Source organism: Vulpes lagopus, chromosome 11 (assembly GCF_018345385.1).
Source record: "Vulpes lagopus strain Blue_001 chromosome 11, ASM1834538v1, whole genome shotgun sequence".
NCBI lineage: Eukaryota > Metazoa > Chordata > Mammalia > Carnivora > Canidae > Vulpes > Vulpes lagopus.
In genome coordinates this window covers 77,243,636-77,250,902 of record NC_054834.1, presented here as the reverse complement: position 1 = coordinate 77,250,902, position 7,267 = coordinate 77,243,636, and the positions used below count along the sequence as shown (strand labels likewise).

General features: G+C 35.8%; 1 pseudogene; it reads left to right on the top strand.

Moving 5' to 3' along the window:
• The first annotated feature begins 6,836 nt into the window (after positions 1-6,836).
• On the top strand, positions 6,837-7,267 carry LOC121471487 (annotated as a pseudogene).

The window sequence follows — 7,267 nt, the reverse complement described above, 5'->3', positions numbered from 1 at the left end:
TGACTTAGTGCCATTTGTTTATTTTTGCTTTTGTTTCCCTTTCCTTTGGAGTGAGAGCCATGAGGACATTGCCAAGACTGATATCAAGAGGCTTTTTACTGCCTATGTTTTCTTCCAGGAATTTTATAGCCTCAGGTATTCTATTCAAGTCATCAATCAATTTTGAGTTAATTTTTGTGTATGGGATAAGATAGTGGTCTGGTTTCATTCTTTTGCACATGGCTGTCCAGTTTTTCGTTTGTTGCTTGGCTATTCAGGATCTTTTGTGGTTCCATAAAAATTTTAGAATTACTTTTTTCTAGTTTTGTGAATTATGCCATTGGAATTTTGACAATGTTACACTGAATTTGTAGCTCCATTTGGGTAGTATGGACATTATAATATTAATTCTTGCAATCCATAAGCACGGAATATCTTTCCATTTATTTGTGCTTCTTCATTTTCTTTCATCAGTGTCTTATAATTTTCAGTATATAGGTCTTTCACTTCTTTGCTTAAATTTATTCCTAGATACCTTATTCTTTTTGATGCAATTATAAATGAGATTATAAATGAGTCTTCTTGATTTCTCTTTCTGGTGCTTTGTTATTAGTATATAGAAATGCCACAAATTTCTGTATATTGATTTTGTGTTCTGCAACTTCACGAAATTCGCTTATTGGTTTTAAGAGTTTTCTGCTAGATTTTTAGGATTTTCTATATATAGTACCATGTCACCACTGAGTATGACATTAGTTGTAGGATTGTCATGTGTGGCCTTTGTTATATTGAGATACATTCCCTCTAAACCCACTTTGTTGAGAATTTTTATCATAAATTGATGTGGAATTTTGTCAAATGCTTTTTATACACCTATTGAGATGATCATTTGATTTTTATCTTTCATTTTCTTAATTTGTTGTATCACATTGATGGTTTACATTGTTGAACCCTGGTATAAATCCCTGTTGATGGTGATGTATGGTTCTTTTGATGTATTGTTGGAATCTGTTTGGTAGTATTCTATTGAGGATTTTTACATTTATATTCATCAGGGATATAGGCCTGTAATTTTTGTGCGTGTTGTCTTTGTCTAGTTGTGGTATCAGAGTAATGCTGGCCTCATAAAATATGATTAGAAGTTTTCCTTTTTCTTCAATTTTTGGAAGACTTTGAGATAGATAGGTATTATATCTTCTTTGAATGTCTGGTAGAATTTGCCAGTGAAGCTGTCTGGTCCAGGACACTTTTGTTTGTTGGGAGGTTTTTTTTTTTTAATTTTTATTTATTTATGATAGTCACCACAGAGAGAGAGAGAGAGAGAGAGAGAGAGGCAGAGACAGAAGCAGGCTCGATGCACTGGGAGCCCGACGTGGGATTCGATCCCGGGTCTCCAGGATCGTGCCCTGGGCCAAAGGCAGGCGCTAAACCGCTGCGCCACCCAGGGATCCCTGTTAGGAGGTTTTTGATTACTGTTTCAACCTCCTTACTAGCCATCATCTATTCAGATTTTCCATTTCTTCATGTCATTTTGAGTTAATTTCTCTGAGTAGTGAGGGTCCAATTTCATTCTTCTATGTGTGGTAATTCCAGTTTTTTGTTTATTGAAAGTTGTCCTTTCCCCATTAAGTATTCTTGGCTCCCTTGTCAATATTTTGTGACAGTATAGATGGGGGCTTATTTCTGGCTCTCTACTCTGTTCTATTGGTCTGTGTGTCTATTTTTATGCCAATACCATACTGTTTTAATTACTATAGCTTGTAGAGTATTTGCAATCAGGAAGTGATTCTTCTGTCTTTGTTCTGTCTCAGGATTGCTTTGACTATTCCTGATCTTTTGTGGTTCCATATAAGTTTTAGGGTTGTTTTTTCTAACTCAGTGAACTACGCCTTTGGAATTTTGATAAAGATTGCATTGATCTATAGATCCTTTCAAATAGTATGATTTTTTTAATGTTAATTTTTCTGATCTATAAACATGGTATATCTTTTCATTTGTTTGTATGTTCTTCATTTTCATTTATCAAGTCTTATAATTTTCAGTGTACAGATTTCTCACCTCCTTGGATAATTTTATTCCTAAGTATTTTGTGGTTTTTTTGATGCTATTATAAATGGAATAGTTTTCTTTGTATCTATTTCAGATATTTTGTTAGTGAATAGAAATGAAACTGATTTCTCTGTGTTGAATTTGTATCCAGGAACTTTACTGAATTCGTTGATTAGTTCTTAACAGATTTTTATTCAATTATTAGGATTTTCTATATTTAAGATCATGTCATCTGCAAATAAGGACACTTTTATTTCTTTGTTTCTGATTTTGAAGTATTGTATTACCTCTTCTTGCCTGATTGTCCTGGCTAGGACATCCAGTACTATATTGAATGGTAGTGGTAGTGGTAAGAATGAACAACCTTGTGTTGTAACTTAGAGAAAAAGACTTCAACCTTTCACATTGAGTATGATGTTAGCTATTGGTTTGTTATATATGGCCTTTATTATGTTAAGGTATGTTCTTTCTATATCTACTTTTGAGCATTTCTATAATGAAAGGATGTTGAATTTTGTTAAGGGTTTTTTCTGCATCTGTTGAGATGATCATATGATTAGCTTTCACTCTCTTGATATAACGCATGACATTTATTGATTTGCATATATCTAATCATCTTTGAATCCCAGTGATGATGATATAGGATCTTTTAATGTGCTTTTGAGTTCACTTTACTAGTATTTTTCTGAGCATTTTTACATTTATATTTATCAGGAATATTGCTCTGCAGTTTTCTTTTCTTGTAGTATCCTTATTTAACTTTGGTATCAAGATAATGGTAGCCTCATAAAATGAATTTGGGGTTGTTCCCTCCCCTTCAATTTTTTGAAAGAGTTTAAGAAAAATTGGCATTAATTATTCTTGAAATGTTTTCTAGAATTTATCAGTGAAATAACCTGATTTTGGGCTTTTCTTTTTTGGAATTCTTTTGATTACTGATTTAGTATCCTTAGTTGTTATTGGTTTGTTCAAATCAGTCTTGATAGTATTTCTAGGAATTTATCCATTTTTTCTTTTTATACAGTTTGTTGGCACATAAATGTTCATAGTAATCTCTTATGTGTCTTTTCTGACTGGCATCAGTTTTAATGTCTTCATTTCAAAAATTTCAAAGACTTCATAAATGATCCAGGGAAAAAGAGGAGAATACATCATTTGGTCTATGGAAAGGGGAGCCAATGCTGGCCCTACTGGCCATCAAATTAATTGCTCCAGCTGTTCCCGTAGGGCATGAACAACAATCCAAAATAAGTTGGCAAAAAGCACACATGTAATTTACTGTTATTATTTTGACAGAACAATTGGTAGGTACACGGGCTTTTATGTCAAACTCCTGCTTTTGAGATTTGCTCTGTCACTTGAGATTTGCTCTGTCACTTGGTAGTTTATTTGTTTCTTATTTTGGGAGGGATCAGGGGTACAAGTAGATGGAGGATAATTTTTTCATTTTATTTTTTTAAAGATTTATTTATTTATTTATGATAGAGAGAGAGAAAGAGAGAAGCAGAGACACAGGCAGAGGGAGAAGCAGGCTCCATGCAGGGAGCCCGAGGCAGGACTTGATTCCGGGACTCCAGGATCGCGCCCTGGGCCAAAGGCAGGCGCCAAACCACCGAGCCACCGAGGGATCCCCTAATTTTTTCATTTTAAAAATACTGGAAATATTTATGACAATACTAATATCAGACAAAATAGACTTTAAATCAGAACTGTTATAAGAGACAGAGGAGAACATTGCATACTAATAAAACTGTCAATTCAGTAACAAGATGCAATTATAATCATATATGGCACAAAACAATGAAGACCCAGAATATATGAAGCAGAAATGAACAGAAATGAAAGAAGAAATAAATATTTCTAAATAATAATTGGAAACTTAATATCCGTCTTTCAATAATAGATAGAATCTCTAGACAGAAGGTCTGTAAGACAATAGGAGACCTTAAGTAGCACTACGTGTCAACTAGATCTAACAAGTATACACAGAACACTCCAGTTTCTCAAGTGCACTTGGAATATTCTCTAAGATAGATCGTATGTTAGGCCATAAAACAGTCTCAATAAATTTTAAAATATTGAAATCATATAAAATGTCTTCTGAGACCACCATGGAAGAAGGCTGTAGAAATCAATAAAGAAGAAAAACGGGGGCACATATGTGGCTCATTTGGTAAAGCATCTGCCTTCAGCTCAGGTCATGATCTCAGGGTCCTGGAATTGAGTCTCACATTGGGCTCTCTGCTCTTTCCCCCTGACCCCTTCATGCTCTGTCTTGCTATCTTTCTCTCTCTCAAATAAATAAATAAAATCTTTTTTAAAAAAAGAGAGAGAAGAAAAATGGAAGAATCACACTTGTGTAGAATTAAACAACACAGTGTTAACCAAGGAATCAAAAAAGAAACCACAAGGGAAATTAGGAAATACTTAAAGATGAATTAAAAAAAAAACCCAAACACAAATAACCAAAACTTACGAGGTGCAGTGAAGACAATTCTCAGAAGGAAATTGCTATTAATGTCTATATTAAAAAACAAGAAGTTATTTTTTAAAAAGACCTAAATTTACACCTTGAAGAACTAGAAGAAGAAAACCAAACACAACACAAAGCTAGCTAAGGCAATAATAAATATTAGAGTAGAGTCAAATAAAACAGAGAACAGAAAAACAGGGAGCATCAACAAAACCCAAGGTTGTTTCTTTGAGAAGAATAATTCAATTGACATGTATTTAGCTAGACTGACAGAGAAAGAGAATGTGCAAATGTAGGGTCATACTAGTAGTCTATACCATTGCTGAAATGCAATAATAATAATGCTTTATCTGTTTTTTTACTACTTAAAAATCATAGCTTGAGTACAATTATGAGAAGAGTTCCAGATAAATTCCACTATTCTACAAATTCTTGATCAGTACTCCTAAAAAATGTAAGGTCATCAAAAACAAGAAAAGCCTGCAAAATCATTGCAGCCTACAGTAGCCTAAAAAGGCATAACCACTGAATAGAGTGTGGTATTATGGATTGGATCTTGCAACAGAAAAAAAATGAAAGCAAAAGAAATGGGGACTAAAATGTGGACTTTAACTACGATGTAGCAATATTGGTTTCTTAATTTTGAGAATACGCTGTACTTGGGTAGGGTGTTCATGATAAGGGAAATTGGGTGTGCAGTCGGTCTATGGAAACACCCTGTACTATCTGGGGACTTTTTTCTATAAATCTAAAATTTTTCATCTTGAAAAAAGTGATAAAGTGATTAAAGGAAGTTGGATTTTGATCCTCAAAAAAAAACAAGAGGAAGGGGAAGAGAGAGAGAGTTAATGAAAACAGTCCTAGGCTAAATTTTTTAAAAGTAGATTTTTCACTGTAAACATTAACTTTTGCTAACTTACCTTCTGTCTTAGGCCTAATCACACAGAGAACCTCCAATGACCTCAGTCCCTTGAATTGAGGGACAGGGATGAATGGCCAAAGAGGAAAGAAGCTATAAACTCACATAGGACTTTCTTTCCTCAGAGTACTGATCATTTGTATAACTTTTTTTTTTTTAGATTTTATTTATTTATTCGAGACAGAGAGAGAGAGAGAGAGAGAGGCAGAAACATAGGCAGAAGGAGAAGCAGGCTTCCTGCGGGGATCCTGGTGCAGCACTTGATCCCAGGACCCTGGGATTATGACCTGAGCCAAAGGCAGATGCTCAACCACTGAGCCACCCAGGTACCCCCATTTATATAACATTTTTTTGAGAATCTTTTCTTTTCTTTTTTATTTTTTTGTATATTTTTATTGGAGTTCAACTTGCCAACATATAGTATAATACCCAGTGCTCATCCAGTCAAGTGCCCCCCCTCATCACCCAGTCACCCCCACCCACCTCCCTTTCCACCATCCCTTGTTCGTTTCCCAGAGTTAGGAGTCGCTCATGTTCTGTCACCCTCACTGATATTTCCCACTCATTTTCTCTCCTTTCTCCTTTATTCCCTTTCACTATTTTTTATATTCCCTGAATGAATGAAACCATATGTTTGTCCTTCTCTGATTGACTTACTTCACTCAGCATAATACCCTCCAGTTCCATCCATTGAAGCAAATGGTGGGTATTTGTCTCTTCTGATGGCTGAATAATATCCCATTGTCTATATAGACCACATCTTCTTTATTCATTCATCTTTCAATGGACACCAAGGCTCCTTCCAGTTTGGCTATTGTGGACATTGCTGCTATAAACATTAGGGTGCAGGTGTCTCGGTTTTTCACTGCATCTGTATCTTTGGGGTAAATCCACAGTAGAGCAATTGCTGGGTCGTAGGGCAGCTCTATTTTCAACTGAGAATCTTTTCTGTGCTAGTGCTAGGGATACAGCAATGTGGAAGACAAGGCATTTGGAGGTCTTATTATCAGTGAGAAAAAGACAGATATGTGACAATATTATAAGATACATATACAGAGAAAGGCTCAATGTACTATGGAAGAATCGAGGAAGCAACAAGGGAGAAAGAGAGGAGCAAATGCTTTGAGTAAGTTACACAAAGGTGTGTGTTCATGACATCACTTTCTCCTGAGCAGGTGCTCTGGGCACCAGAATGGTGAAGACTGATTCACAAAATGCAGTGGTGGGTGACAGTGTGGGGAAAGGGAGTTTCTGGAAAGGTGGATAACACATAATGATGGTAAAGGAGCAGGGCACATTTTGGAACAACAGATAAGCCACTACTGGACACTTACTTTAGCACTTCCATGAGATTATAGAAGAGAAGATTTTAAGAAACTGCCAAGTCTCTTTGGTGCAGCCCATGGCACCAGCAGGATGGGCAAGTGCTGCAGTCTTTGTACAGCCAGAAAGCTCCATAGCCCACTGATGAGATCAGAAGTGGCATCATGAACAGTACTAGCAAAAAAGCCCATTTGGAGGTGTTTCCCATGCAAAGGGAATTGTGCTGGAAGAAGTAGGAGTTGAAGCCAAAGAGCCAATTCTGCCACCAGGAAGTGCATCAGTGTCCAGTAGATCAAGAATGGCATAAATAAATAAATAAATAAATAAATAAATAAATAAATATCACAGGCTTTGCACCCAATGGTGGTTGTTTGAATTCTATTGATGCTGAGGTTCTAGTTGCTGCATTTGGCCTCAAAAGTCATGTTTTGGTGACATCCGGGGTTTGCTTTAAAGTTGTCAAAGTTGCCAATGGCTCTCTTTTAACAGTAGACAAAAGCAAGAAGGAAAGACCCAGCTCCTAA